Here is a 16,339-nt window from a genome sequence, read left to right as displayed (position 1 = left end):
TAAGATTGTTGTTATAAGCCTGTTGAGACCCACTGTGGGCCAAAGCTGCTCCCAAATTCCTCCACTCTCACGGGACATCCTCTTCCAGTTGTTTAATATTATTCCTATTATCTCATCTCTCAACCTCTTCCTCAGGATCTCTTACTCTCTCTCTCTGGGAATTCAAATAGAAAGGAATGCCAACCTGTCATCTTTCATCTTTGTTATACGACGAGCTCAGTTCTGCTTTAATTGTTTGGCTTTTTGAATAACATCAGCAATCTATGTAATCTGTATACTTTATGAATTTACCTTTTGTGCTTTTTTTTTAATTTCCTACACCCTTCTTTTCACTTCCTTTCACTGTAGCAGATAGGAAGGATCCCATCATGTATGGTGGGTCATCTGGATATATTTTATAAGAACCTATGACCAACAGACATGTGGATGTCTTCTTCTGCTTACTTTGAAGAAGATAAATCCCTATTTTTGTCTCCCATATTTGTAGAATCTTCAAGGGCTAAGGCATTTCCAGCTTTCATTTCTGCACAGGATAGGCATGACTCTAGCCTTGGGCACATATTAAAAAGAAGAGAAATTCTGAAATCAAACCCTGGTCCAACAAGTTTGGGATTCTGTAGATAAGCCCCCCCCCCCCCCCCGAGTAAAAATCATATTCCTGTGAATCTCAAAAAAGAGGAAATACTGTTGGATCTTCTTAGCGATAACTCAATTTCATACATTAATCAAATTCTTCATGGGGCATGGAATATACCTAGTATAAATATTAAATGAAATAATGTGATTCTGGAAACAAAAAAAAAGTAGTTGGTTGGTTGGGTTGAGAAAGTTTTAGGTTTAGTGGCACAAGGACAGTTAAGGTCATACTATGCAAACACATGTCTAAGCAGTACATAGTAAAGATGAAGGATGTCCATCTTTCCTTGATGCTTATCTTATAAGTAATGTATATGGCAGAAATATATTTATTTTTATTTTAAAGATGATTTTCAAGAACTCTGCTTCTGCTGAGATTAATGTTTGTTCTAATCTTAGGTCTGGGTCAGGATGAAGATCAGTTTGTAGCAAACATGTATGCAAACAGTTTTCTTTGGTGGAAATCTGAGAGAACTTAACAGTGTCCACTTTGAAAGATAGCAACAGCTTGCTGCAGCTGTCTTTTTTATGACCATCATATTACAAGAATTACAAAAGATGATATAGTCATCCATATAAACGGCATTTTTTGGAAGAAGTTATGTTATTAAATTAACTTTGACAGCAAAGAGCATGACAGTGTTAAATCTTGAATGAAGAGATTTCACTAAGAAATATTTCATTTGGGATTTAACAAGCTTTAACACACCAACAAGGATATACTTGTATATAAGTAGAGTTGTAAATTACTGCAAAGCTTTAAAGATATTGTATCTTGACATATTGTATCTTGAATGATTCTATGTAAAGGAATATTACCTATCTTTGTATGTTTAATAAGGGAAGAATAATTTGTGAAATATATGTTAGCGTGTAAAATTATGAGTCCAAGGTATGCGAGCGAGACACTCAGATTAGCAGCAGAGCCTACGACAGTCACACACATGAGCTTCCCGGAAGATGCTAAGAGAGAGAGAAGAACGGTGACGGGAGAAAAGGTGTGACGCAGCAGGGGTGCCGCTAAAGGTGCAATATAAAAAGGCTTGGCTCTCCTTGTTCGACCTCGACTTTTTCTCTTGGATTCCAGTTTTTCCTCATGCTCTCCTGTTCAGCATCGGTGCCCGTTCACTTGAGAGCCCCAGCTCGAGTTGTTCCCGGAGATGTGTAGGTGAACCTGGCCAACAGAACAATGTCTCGACGGAGATGTGCCCCAAGTAGCGAGCCAGGTGTGGGCAATTTCGTCAGCGTACAGAGGAAATGTACGCAAGCAGACCGTCATGCTGGACCACGTGGACCAACTTAAGCAGAGCTGTTTCTCGTCCACATCAGAGAGGATAAGTCATGATAGCGAGCTCCAAACCAGGCCCAGGTGAGACGACCGTCAGGATAAAGAATAAGTAAGCTGTAAGCTGTAAAAAGGAATCCATGAATCCTTTTGGTTCTGACAGCAAATGTACTGTGGTTGAGTCAAAACCAATTAACTTTTTTGTATTGGGATCTGCAGAAGATACTCCAAGTTTTGTTTTGGGCTTTCTTCACTGCTGCACATTCCAGAGTTGAGAATACATACCAGCCCATGTAAGAGGGTGGATATCATGGGAAAATTATTGCTCCCATACATTATCTTCTACTTCTCATTAGAACATTGGGAAGAGATATAGTAAAAAACTTGTTAGGTTGATAGCGGTGAATGTTTGGGTCGGCATGTAAAATAAGGTGTTACTTCTGTTAGGAGGGATGCTTATTGTTATTGAGCATGGATGCCATAATTCTTCCTCTAACTTCATGTATGCACTACCCCAGAGAGTACTGTTACCATCTAAATCCTCATTAAGAGGATAGAGTGGCAACTGAAACACGAGGTCATCAAGGTTATCCTGAGAAATATCTATACTGAGTAGTAGACAGATGCAGCATACTCTAATAAGATATGGTACTTGGCAGTGAATGGTAAATGCCTCTCTGTCAGTATTTTAAGTGGGACTTGCTGGAAGGGGTTATAGTTGTCAACCAGAATGGCGAATCCTCTGTTGGCAGGTCCCCCCCCCATCCTGTTATTGAGGATGACAGACGTATTTTGTAATGTAGGACCTCACCAGGTTTCCAATCTTGCAGAGAGAAACACACTAGTTTATGTCTTTCAAGAGAACCTTATTATTATTATCATCTGACCTCCATGGAGTCAGAGACTCATCATGGGGAGGTAACACACTATCAAACACAAAGCTCATCCAACAGTGCCTAAACTGATTCTACATTCATAACCCACTCAATGCACTCCAATCACCAACCACTCTCCATGCAAAGAACCCGCTCTTCACTTCTCTGCTCACACCCTAAATATACAGTTTCCAGGTACAACTTCTTGTTCTATTCCCCCTTTCCTGTTCTATGAAAAATTTTTCCATGTCAACCTGATAACGATTCCTGACTAACTTATATGTCTCAAACTCAACTTATATACTCCCTCCTCCTCCTATTCATGAGGTTTTGCAATTTATATTCTTTCAATCTGTCTTCATACTTTACATTCCAAAGACCACTGACCACCTTTATGAATCTTCTCTGGACCCTTTGTAACATATCCACTTCACTGTGAAAACCAGGTGACCAAATATCTGCACATTAATCCACATGAGGCCTGATCAATGCCTTATACAATGGAATCATAATATTTTTATTCCTACACGTCAGGGTCAATGAGAAGAATAATAGAAGGCAAAATCAAAGGAAAAAGAGAAAGAGGAAGACCAAGGAAAAGATACTTTGATCAAATAGAACAAAGCACTCGACTAAAAACATACTACAAAATAAAGAGGAAAGCAAACAGAAGAGAAGAATGGAAGGAAATGCTGCTGAGCTACCAATCATAAGACTGATGCAATAGAAGAAGAAGACATCAGGGTCCTCTGCATCATTGCTGTTATCCAATGTGATGATTTCACATGTGCAATTTGGTCCCTCAATTTCAGGTTCTTATTCACTACCACTCCTGGATTTCTCATCTTCTCTACCAATTTTAAAATTTCCTCAGCAAGTGTATACTTTGCAATCCATCACTGCTTACCAACTTTCAAAACCTTATGCTTTGCAACATTGAACTGACAATTCCACTTACCTACCCATTCATGCAATCTATTTAAGTCCCCCCTGTATGGCCATAACATTTATTTGATTGTGCATTGTTTTCCCCAATTTTGCATAATCTGAAAACAGTTGCACATCACAGTTAAACTCATCCTAATATCATTAATGTAGAAGTTCAACAACAATGACTTCAATACAGACCCTGTGGGACACCAGTGACTTTCATCATTCAGGAGGATGCACCCCATACATAACTTTCTGATACCTATTTCAGAGCCGTTCACTGATTCAACTCAGAAATTTGTTATCCAATACCATCCATTTCAATTTATTTAACAGCTTGTGTGGCAGTCAATCAAAAGCTTTTGTAAAATCTAAGTATATCATTGTATGCATCTCCCATGTCCAACGAATTTGTCACCTTGTTATAACACATGAGTAAGTTAGTAAAACATGATCTCTCTTTAACTTATTCTGACAACCACAGAGACTAGTGCTGTTATCAATCCATTTCTGTATCCTGGTTCTCATCAATCTCTCCAGTACCTTACAGTTTTTCAGAACTCTAGATATACCGATTGGCATATAATTTGCAGCCACAGCTTTATCACCTTTATTGCAGTGAAACAATTTTACCTTCTTTCCACTCTCTTAAAACCTCTGCTGTTGTAAGACTCTTCTTTGATTTCCTCTACACTTGAGCTTCTCATGATTTCACTCTGATGAGGATGAAATACCCTTATAAATTGTTTACTGAATATCTTAACTATTCCTCTGCAGCAGTTACTATTCCACTATCATCATCTTGCTACAATCATTCTTCTTTTTACTTGCCACATATCTCAAAAAACTCTCTAGGGTTTTTCTTTGCCTGAATTGCTAATTTCTGCATATATTGCACTTTTGCTGTTTTTACCAATTGAGTCCCCCTTCCTGGTCTGCTCATAAAATCTCCATACAATTGATTGCTACTATTATTCATCTTGTGCTGCCTCCACAATATCCTCTTCTTCCAAATTTCATGCTTAATCCCTTCATTCATCCATTTAATATCTATTTGATTCAGTCTTTTAACTTTCAGAATATCTTTACACATCGCTGTTGTTAAATATCTTTTGGTCACATCCCACACAGCATCATCTCCTCCTACTTAACTCCTCATCCCATGCAATAGCTCTAAGCCATATTCTAAGCTAAGCTTTTCAATAATCAACAGCCTGGTAATTCGCAATTACCAGGTGTTGATTATTGAAAAGTTGATTATTGAAAATCCTCACAATTACATTCTCTGATGAAATGATCGATCTAAAACTCTCAATCCTCACGTAACCTTCTCTACATGCTCTAAGATAGTTGTCTGTCAAGAACTGAAGAAATTTATCTTCCTTATTCCCAATGCTAGTTATCATGCAAGTTATGTTCACTCCAATCTATACTACTGTAACTAAAATCACCCTTGTCTCATTCACTAACCCAAGTTGCTTATACATTTCTCCATCACCACTGTCCAAATTCCATGGCCTACACAAGCATTCGACTAAATATTTCTTCCTATCAATCCCTACCTCACATCACATCATACTGACTCAAAACCCAGAAAAAACCCAGCAGGGTTTTTTCTGGGTTCCCGCATACAGACAAATCGGCCAGTCAGAACACATGCAATTTACAGACAAAAAAATACTAGTTGTGGTGGTGGTAGAGATGGGCGGTAGATGGCATTGATGGAGATGATTGATAGTAGAGGTTCGGTGTAGTACTAGGTTGAGACAGTTGTATAATAGTAGGTGTCCTCCCACGGTGAGTCCTTGGAGGTGTCACAAATAATAATAATAATAATAAAACAACTGCCACGATTTAGATCTCATATCTCCACTTTGTGCAGACATGATTCTGCCTGCTATCATCAACAGCACCCATCCTCTTTTCTTGTCCTTTCTATCCTCAGGAAAACTATCATACTCTTTCGTTTCTACTCCTGTCAGAATATCATCCATATCCAACCATATTTCACTTCTTGAAACAATTTTTGGGTGAGTATACTCAATGAGTGAAACCATTTCATCACCCTTATTTCTCATGCTCTTGGCATATGTAAATAAAGACAACAATTTACTTTTAGGTCTATAAGCAGTCCTGTCCATGCCATTTGTTGGTTGTGATTTATCCAAACCCAATCATTCCCAGTTATCTTTATCACTTACCCTATCTATCTCTTCCGACTAAACTACACCCTTCTCGTGGAAAGGCTTAAGCCACTAAATTTGGTCGATCTTATGCGACATCTCGTGCACTGCAGCGGAGAAAGAGTTTAGATTAGTCCGAGATCGACACATCAAAAAATTCGAAAATTTAAAAAAGGTCGCGATCTCTAAACCGCAACTTCCTACCAATACGGTAGTGAATCTGTCGTCACTAAGTGTGGAACCTGAAGCACTCGGCGCCCTCACACGTGGCCACAACTTCGCCATTGCGCCCAAAAGAATACCTGCTGAGGATATCATGATACGGATTGAACGCGGGATCCGACACCTCCCAAGCCACGTCGCCAACAATATTAGACTGGATGTAGCTTGTGTTCTGACCAAAGCCAAACCACCTAAGACCAACATGCCCAGTAAAGAAATTAAATCTCTATTAGAATTAAAGAAAAACAAGAAAATAATAATCACCAAAGCTGACAAAGGGAATGCCACAGTATTGCTGAACCAAAAAGATTACACAGGTAAGCTGAAATCTCTATTGTTAGATCGTGCCACTTACCCCCCTATCGAATACAATCCCACCAACTCACAAATTAGAAAACTCCACAGGCTCCTTAAGAAGGTCACTTCTTGGCCTGTAGAAATCACCAACAAACTAAAACCATATAACTCCATACCCCCCCGTATTTATGGACTCCCAAAAATTCACAAGGAAAATGTGCCATTACGTCCCATAGTGGATGGCATTGATTCCCCAACATACAAACTAGCTAAACATTTGGCCAAAGCTCTCTCATACTATACTGGAAACACACCTTCATACATAAAAAAACTCAGCCCACTTCAAAGCCAGCATAGAAAACCTTACACTCAAACACACTGACATAATGGTCAGTTTTGATGTCTCCTCCTTATTTACGAATGTCCCTCTCAAAGAATCCTTAGGGCTAATCCAAGCTAAATTTCCTCCCGATATCACAGCCCTATTTCAGTTCACAATGAACTCAGGCTATTTTGTTTGGCAAGGAAAATTCTACAAACAAATAGAGGGGACAGCCATGGGTTCTCCACTCTCCCCACCCTTGGCCAACTTTTATATGGAGACTTTTGAAGAGCAAGCCTTGAACTCTGCCCCACAAAAACCAACCATTTGGCTTCGCTATGTAGATGATGTATTCGCTATTTGGCCACATGGCTCCGATGCACTCCTCTCCTTCTTAACACACTTAAACAACCAACACCCCAGAATCAAATTCACCCTGGAAGAGGAAAAAAACAATTGCATTCCGTTCTTAGACACACTAGTCACCCGCCAGCCTGATGGAACCTTGGTTTTCTCAGTATATAGAAAACCCACCCATACAGGCAGATACATTCACCAACAATCCCCCTCACAACAATATGGAGTCCTTAAGACACTACACAACAGGGCTAAACTTATCTGCTCGAATGACAATGCCCTAACCACAGAACGAAACCACATCCTCAACACGTTCTCAGCCAATGGCTACACCCCCAAAAAATCCAAAAAATATTAAAACCAGTAAACGCCACCCCCTCCCCCTCACAACAAGGATTACTCTAAATCCATCACCATACCTTACATCTGAGGCAGCTCAGAAAAAATCACAAAAATCCTAAAAAAACATAACTTAACTTCTTGTTACAAACCATATAAAAAATTGGCATCCCTTATCCGCTCAACAAAAGACCCCCCCCCCCAAGACCTACCTGGTGTGTACCAGGTCCCTTGCAGCTGTAAGTTGTCCTACTTCGGCCAAACAGGCAGGACAGCAAATATCAGAATTTCAGAACACAAGGACTACATCTGGTTTCACCAATACAGCCACTCTGGTCTTGCTGACCATGCTCTGGATACCTGCCATAGAATACGATGGAAAAAAGCCAGGATAATACACCGTAGCAAATACAGATATGAAAGGCATTTCATAGAATCAGCTTCAGCCCTAAGAAACGAGCCAAACCTCAACAAATTTGGCTGCATGAGACTTCCTCAAATTTGGGAAACCTACATCAGAAGACCTTCAGCCCAATCGCCCAAGAATACCAACATCGCCCGCTAGACGGGCACCATCAGGACTTTAGGAGAAATAATAGCTTCATTCTTCTTACTCATTTATTGTTTTTGCTGTGCCTGCGTGCACGTATCTTGTACCTAAGTTATTGAAAATGGCAGCGTGATGTTGTCGAAATATAGAAATATATTAAAATTTATTTTAATGTATATCCGAGTACATTGTAATTTCCTGAAATAATATAGTGAAAATGTAAACTACACCCTGTACATCCCATTCATATACTGACCATCCACACACACACATTCACTATTATTTCCAATATCCACACTCCTTATACTGTGTCCTTGTTCAACCTGATAACCTCCCCTCCCCCATTTCCCTGTCCATGTTGCATTCTTGTTCTCTCATCATTATCTCACACTACTATTCTCATTTACACATCAGTCTCATCAGTTCTGTCATCCACATTTTAGTGGATTCCATGACAATTCTATTGTATGCATTTGTTATTTATGTTTGGTGGATGTGTCTAGCATCCAGTTTTGTTATAATTTTTTTTTTATTTTAAAATCAATATTAGGTTTTTTTCTCTCTTTTCTGGGGAAATATGTCAAAGATATCATCAAATTCTACTCCATCCAGAACACTAGGTATTGTAATAGTTTTATTTTCTTCTGGGGAAGCAGAGGTATCCATCTAGTTATTAATCATCATCATCAAATTCCTGCCAAGTACCCTCAAGGGGTGTACAGGATATGATAGTACTACGTGAAAAAAATTACACCATAACTAACTTCCTATCTACAATTTTCCTCCAAATCAGTCTGTTACTTGTTAAGACTCAAACATTATCAGATCTTATATTTCTATCGTCTAAGGCACTTTGTACCATAGCAATCCACCTATATCTCGGTCTTCCTCTGGGTCATTTTGCTGCCAACCTGGCAGAGAAAACTTGTTTTGCTAATCTTTCTTCGCCCATTCTGTTTAAGTGACCATACCACCTGAGATTAGCTTGCTAATGCATTCCTGGATGCTGATAATGTCAAGTTCTTTCCTAATATCCTCATTTTTAATATGATATTGCCATCTATTCATGCCTCTAATCTTTCTCAGGACTCTCATATCTGCGGTCTCTAGTCTTTGGTTGAGTGTTTTCCTTTTGACCCAGCTCTCAGATCCATAAATTAAAACTGATTTGAACACTGTCTTGTATACAGCTAATTTAGTGTTCTGACTAATTTCTCTCTTATTCCATATGAATGTATTCAATTGACTTCTCACCATACCAGCTTTGCTGATTTCGTTGTCTATTTCTATATTTAATTTACCATCTTCACTAAAAATCGTGCCTAAATAACTGAAATGTTTTACTTGATCCACAGGTTCCCCATTCACAACGCAGTTGACATTTTCAATGATTCTGCCTATTTTCATTGTCTTTGTCTTTTTATTGCTGACCTTCATACCATATCTATTACAAAAGTTATTCAATTTAGTCAGAGAATCTTGCAGACTCATAGCAGATTTACTAAGAAGTATAACATCATCCGCATAAACCAAAGAGCTGACATTAACATCTCCAATTTTGATATCATGTTTAATACCACTTTCCTTCATAATGTGATCCCTATAGATAATGACTAACAGAGGGGATAATGTACATCCTTGTCTCACACCAGATTTAACATTAAACCATCTTCCTGTACTTCCTTCAATTCTAACTGCTGACTTACAACTCAAATAAAGACTAAGTATTGCTTGATATAATGCCCCATTGACACCATATAACTGTAGCATATTGAATAGCTTCTCTCTTGGCACCTTGTCATATGCCTTTTCCAAATCGACAAAATTTAAATACAGATCTTTGTTATATTCCCATGCTTTCTCGACTATTTGTCGTAAAGTGAAGATCTGATCCTGACAACCTCTATTTGGCCTGAATCCAGCTTGTTCTTCACCCAGCTTTTCTTCCACAATTCTTCTCAATCATTTCTCAAGTATACTGGCATAGATGTTGCCAGGAACACTCAGTAGAGAAGGATCTGAAATTGTTTCCTTTATAATTTGTGGTACACAATTTCAACACAATTTGCGAGATTCCCTGACTAAATTGAATAACTGTTGTAATAGATATGTTATGAAGGTTAACAATAGCAAGACAAAGACAATGAAAATAGGCAGAAGCATTGAAAATATCAACTGCATTGTGAATGGAGAGCCCACAGAATAAGCAAAACATTTCAGCTACTTGGGCACAATTTTTAGTGAAGATAGTATATTAAATATGGAAATAGACAACAGAATCAACAAAGCTGGCGTGGTAGGAAGTCAAATGAATAAATTTATATGGAATAGGAGATAAATTAGTGAAAACACTAAATTAGCTGTATACAAGACAGTATTCAAACCAATTTTAACTTATGGATCTGAGAGCTGGATCAGAAGTAAAACACTTGATCAAAGACTAGAGATGCAGATATGAGAGTCCTGAGAAAGATTAGGGACATGAACAGATCACATCAATGGTAATATTATATTAAAAACGAGGATATTAGTTAAGAACTTGACATTGTCAGCATCCAGGAATGCGTTAGCAGAGCTAATCTCAGATGGTATGGTCACTTAAATAGAATGGGTAAGAAAAGATTAGCCAAACAAGTGTTCTCTGCTAGGTTGGCAGGATAAAGACCCGGAGGAAGACTAAGATGTAGGTGGATTGATACAGTAAAAAGTGCCTTAGAAGATAGAAATATAAGATCTGATAATGATGGAGTCTTGACAGATAGAAACTGATTTGGAGGAAAATTGTAGATAGGAAGTAAATAATAAAGTAAATTTTTCATGTAGTACTATCATATCCTGTACACCCCTTGAGGGTACATGTCAAGAATTTGATGATGATGACAACCCATTCACAGTTTTTCCACTCTCTCAGGCAAGGCATCCCACTCACCAACCACTGTACATTCAAACATTCCTTTGCTCAGGCCTTCCTTATTTAGGGATGGTCTCTTGTTCCAGCCTTGTCTCCTTGTACTCTATTGAAAAATCTCATCTACATTAATCTGGTATTTCAATCACAGAGATCTTACACTGACTTAGTAAATCTTTTTTTATTCTCTAAGATATCTTCATCCTAGATGAAAATCAACAGATCAGATCTGTGCACACATAAGATAAGAAGCAATAACAATATAAAAAAAATAGAAAAATATCCTTAATCCACTCACAATACTAATGTACTATAGGCTTACAACCTTTGGTAAGTATTATTATTATTATTATTATTTTTGACACCTCCAGGGAGTCCAAAGACTCATCAAGGGAGAGTGTGCCGACAGCATCGAACGATTGGCCCCCTTCCAACTACTAACCGCGCTCAAACTTACTTAACTGAGCCATTAGTAGCAGAGGCTCTACCAATCGACCAACCTTTGCGGCAAGTAGGAATCACATAATAACAAATAAAATATTTATACATAGTTCAGCTGTGAGAGATACTTCATTGGAACAGGCTGATGGCTCTAATATTGAAAGATGAAATAATACTTTCGCATCATGTCTTTTAAATTACTTTTCAGTATTAATTAAAATTCTATATTAGTCTTTTAATTTAGCCTATGGTTGGAGATACTGGGCAGCTCCATTGTCTACTAAGCTTTGCTGGTTTTTTTAATTATTTTTTTTTATCTGACATCAGGAGTGACACAAAACTTTAGTTTACAAAAATTCTGTTGGAAAAGTTTCTGATATATCTTCTTATGTGAGTTAAGTTTTCTGTTTACCATAAAACAAATGTTACTCTCTTTGTTGATCTCTTTTTTTCCATTATAACATTGATTCTTGAATTGTTAATGTGAAGTAGGAATGTGTCTAAGTATACTGGTTATGACCAAATTAAGAACACGCAATCAACATATCTTAACTAGATTGTGCACTGTCTGTCATAGTCTATGCACTGAACCATTTGCACTCCAGTCCTCCCTCTCAGCTGAATCATGTTATATATCAGCAACAAACTCTTGCTCTTGACACTTTTGACAGACTGGTAAATCAGTTAACTTTGAAGAACACAAAAATACATCTGCAGTGATCTGTATGGCAAGTTGGGATTGGCAAACCATGTCTCAGATAGTCCTTCACATAAGATTAGATGGAGGAAAAGATCTATATTACATAGAAGTTGTTATATGTCTGAGAGACTATTTTTAGAACCAGAATCAGCTATGAAGCACTCTCCCAACCTCAACAAGTATGGTTGCATTAATTTACCAAAGACTATCATTTTAAGAACTTATTGCCTGACTTCTCTAAATTAACTTTATGGTTGTCTAAACCCATAAAGGTAGACCTATAAGAATGTTAGTTCTGTTTAAAGTTTAGAATTGTTTTACATGATTACTTAGTTTAGTGCTGTGTGTGACAATTATAATTGTATTCTGATGATTCTGGGTAGAAAACTAGCAAAATATCATCAAGTTTAATAAATGTGTTTTTCCTCTTGTTGTTTAACCGTGATGCATTATTATGAATAATCAACGACACGTAAGTCTTTTTTATACAGAAACCTTTCATACCTTTTAATATATCATATTGATCTCCTTTCAAATCATTGTTCCAATCAGTATAATCATTTCTTCCATTTGATCTGCTTGCTTATGGCCTTGATAACATAATGAATCATTCGTCAATTTTTTAATTACTTCTATACCTCCTTTCTCACACTTGCTTAGCTCTTTTAAATCACTGTCACATACTTGAACAGTTTTATTCATGCTTGCAATTCATTTTGCATGTGTCACTATATGTAATATCAATGTAAAATCTCTTATGATATGTGACTTCATAACTTATGTTTGTTTTTACATGTTTTTTGTTTAGGAGAAATGTACTCAGAGAAATGTTAAATTTTGATTGAAATAATCTTTTCTGTAATAATCTTGTAATGAGCTTCAGTTAAATAATGTGGCTCATGACGTCATCATGTAATGATATTATTATTATTAAGAGAGAGACCTCCAGGGAGTCAGAGACTCATCAAGGGAGGCCACATATATAACACACCAGCTATCATACTTATTCTTGAATTCATTCACACTGCTTGCACTCAAAACATCCAATAGCAATCCACTCCGATCACAAACATCACCCTATGAGAGAAAAATCTAGCTCACGCCCTTTTAGCGGTCTTCATTCTCAGCTTCCAAAGATGCCCTCTTGTCCTTTCCCCCATCCTCCAATACATTGAAAAACTCCATCAGTTGAAACTGTATGCCCCTTACAGAAGTTAGCAAGTCTCAATCATATCACCTCTCTTTCTCCTGTTTGCTAGTGTCTGCAGTCTACAAATTCTCAATATGATTTCATAATCACTACTGCACAATTCTGATATCATTTTCTTCATACCAATATATCAGAATATGGTATGAAGGTCAGCAATAAAAAGACAAAGACAATGAAAATAGGCAGAATTCTTTGAAAATGTCAACTGCTTTGTGAACAGAGAACCGGTGGAACAAGTAAAACATTTCAGCTACTTAAGCACGATTTTTTGTGAAGATGGTAAATTAAATATGGAAATAGACAACAGAATCAACAAAGCTGGTATGGCAGGAAGTCAAATGAATAAATTTATATGGAATAAGACAGAAATTAGTCAGAACACTAAATTAGCTGTATACAAGACATTGTTCAAACCAGTTTCAACTTATAGATCTGAGAGCTGGGTCAGAAGTAAAACACTTGACCAAAGACTAGAGACTGCAGATATGAGAATCCTGAGAAAGATTAGAGGCATGAACAGATGGCATCAATGGCAATATTATATTAAAAATGAGGAGGATATTAGGAAAGAACTTGACATTGTCAGCATCCAGGAATGTGTTAGTAGAGCTAATCTCAGGTGGTATGGTCACTTAAACAGAATGAGAGAGGAAAGATTAGCAAAACAAGTGTTCTCTGCCAGGTTGGCAAGAAAACGACCCAGAGGAAGACCAAGATATAGTTGGATTGATATGGTACAAAGTGCTTTAGATGATACAAATATAAGATCTGATAATGTTGGAGTCTGACAAGTAACAGACTGATTTGGAGGAAAATTATAGATAGGAAGTTAGTAATGATGTAAATTTTTCATGTACTACTATCATATCCTGTACACCCCTTGAGGGTACATGTCAGGAATTTGATGATGATGATGTATTAGAATCACAATGGAAACCAGGGAACCAGACATGCACACAATAGTTCAAGTGAGGTCATATCAAGGCCTTGTATAAAGAGGCAAAAATGACATCCTTATCTTTACACGTGAACGTTCGTTTCAGCATTGCAATTATCTTTTGAGTTGTATTTGCAATCTTTGCCACATGGCCTCCTGAACTTTAACTTCCTATCTACTAACACTGGAAGATCCATAGCCTCATCAGTTTCTTTTAGCATAATCCCACGAATATAACATGACACTGGATATCTAATCACTCCAAAGTGAATGACTTTACATTTACTGATGTTGAACTGACATCCATTTTCCCCTGCCCATAATTCCAGCCTATTCAAATCATTCTGCAAGTACTGCATATCAGCAGCAATCCTGATTACCCGACTTATCATTGCATCATCAGCAAATAGCTGTATGTCGCTTATCAAATCCTTCCCAATATCATTAATGTACAGACTGAATAACAGTAGACCAAGAACTGATCCTTGTGGTACATCACTTGTTACTTTAAATCTTGCATACTCACATTACTCGTATACCACATTTTGATATCTGTCAGTTAGCCATCCTCTTATCCATGCTAATATTCTATACCCCAAACCCATTTTCTCCAATTTATGCAATATTCTACCATGCGGTATTCTGTTCTCCTATTTTGCCTTAGCAAAATCCAAAAGTATTTTGGTGTATCCATTCCCCTTGTCTAGTTCGATTGTAACATTGTTACAGAATGTGAGCAAGTTGCTAAAACATGACCTTCCATTAGTAAACCCATGTTGCTCGTTGCAAAGTAGAGATTCACTGTCAACCCATTTCTGAATGCGAACCCTAACCAATTTCTCCAAAATCTTCACCACCACTCCTGAGATACTAATTGGTCAATAGCTGGATCCTTGGTCTTTGCATCACCATTGTGCAATGGAATTACCATACATTTCTTCCATTCGTGCAGAATCTTCCCTGTTCTGAGACTCATATTAAACAGCCTGGTCAAAGGAATAGCCAGTTCAACTGAACACTCTTTTAGGAAATGTGCTGATATCCCATCAGTCCATACTACTGATTCTTATTCAATTTGTGCAACACTAATACCTTGTCCTCACACCTGTATTTCTTCGTCCAGTGAAGAGGTAGTAGTGAGCACAATGTTGTGTACACAAGGTTGATAGCGTTTAAAAAAATGGGCATGCATTAGCTGAACAACCTCTTCTGAATCTGCAACCCTCACACCATCTGGATTCTGAAGAGTTATTCTTTCATATTCATTCTTACTTTTACTTGCAGCATATTGATAGAATTCTTGTGGGTTGTCTTTAGCATGCAGAGCCAGTTTCTTTTCATACTCAGACTTTGCTTTCCTTACAACACTTGTGACTATTTTAGCCTGCTGCTTATAACGTTGATAACTGATGTCATCCTTATGCACACAGTATTCCTTCAACATCATCTTTTTCTTACGAATCTCTTGTTTAATAAGCATATAAGCCTTTCTACAAGAATTACTATCATTCATGGAGATTGCATTGCACACAAGGCCCACCATTACGGCAAACTGAAGCTATCTAGACAACTGAATCGTCTGACCTTCCTAAAACGCTGCTGGGATAATCAGGTAATCCCAAATTGTGTAAAATTTAAGCAAAGTTCTGTTTCACAGAAAGCTCTCCGTATCTACCACCAGGCGAGCCAGGCTTTACTTCGGGAGCAAATTATCGCTACACGTGGTTCCCTAGCCGACGTAAACAGATCTATTTTAGCGGTAGAGAATGAGTTTTCAAATACTCTAAATCACGAACTTTACTACTTCGGTCAATTCTACATGACGTCTCGTGCACTGAGGCAAACAGAGAATTTGAACGAATATGGAGTCGACATATCAACAAGTTTGATAAATTAAAGAACTCGACATCCAAACCAAAACTACAAACCAGCACTGTAGTTAACCTTTCTTCAGTCATCTTGAAGCCTGAAGCACTCAACGCTCTGTCACGTGGTCACAACTTCGCTATTGCTCCTAGGAAATTACCAACCGAGGAATTAATGATCCAGATTGAATGCGGGATTCGCCACCTTCCAAACCACATCGCCAACGATATTAGGTTGGATGTAGCCTGTGTTCTCACAAAAGCAAAACCACCAAAAACCAA

General features: G+C 37.7%; 1 protein-coding gene across 4 annotated transcripts in view; it reads right to left on the bottom strand.

Moving 5' to 3' along the window:
* LOC150097105 (sorting nexin-29-like) overlaps window positions 1-16,339 on the bottom strand; it is a 780,446-nt gene that overhangs the window by 138,703 nt on the left and 625,404 nt on the right. The window lies entirely within an intron of this gene.

This window comes from Typopeltis vanoorti, chromosome 17, assembly GCF_054136105.1.
Source record: "Typopeltis vanoorti isolate ZY-2024b chromosome 17, IOZ_Tvanoo_1.0, whole genome shotgun sequence".
In the NCBI taxonomy this organism is placed as follows: domain Eukaryota; kingdom Metazoa; phylum Arthropoda; class Arachnida; order Uropygi; family Thelyphonidae; genus Typopeltis; species Typopeltis vanoorti.
The sequence above is the reverse complement of the archived record's forward strand: the minus strand, read 5'-3'. Positions and strand labels throughout refer to the sequence as shown.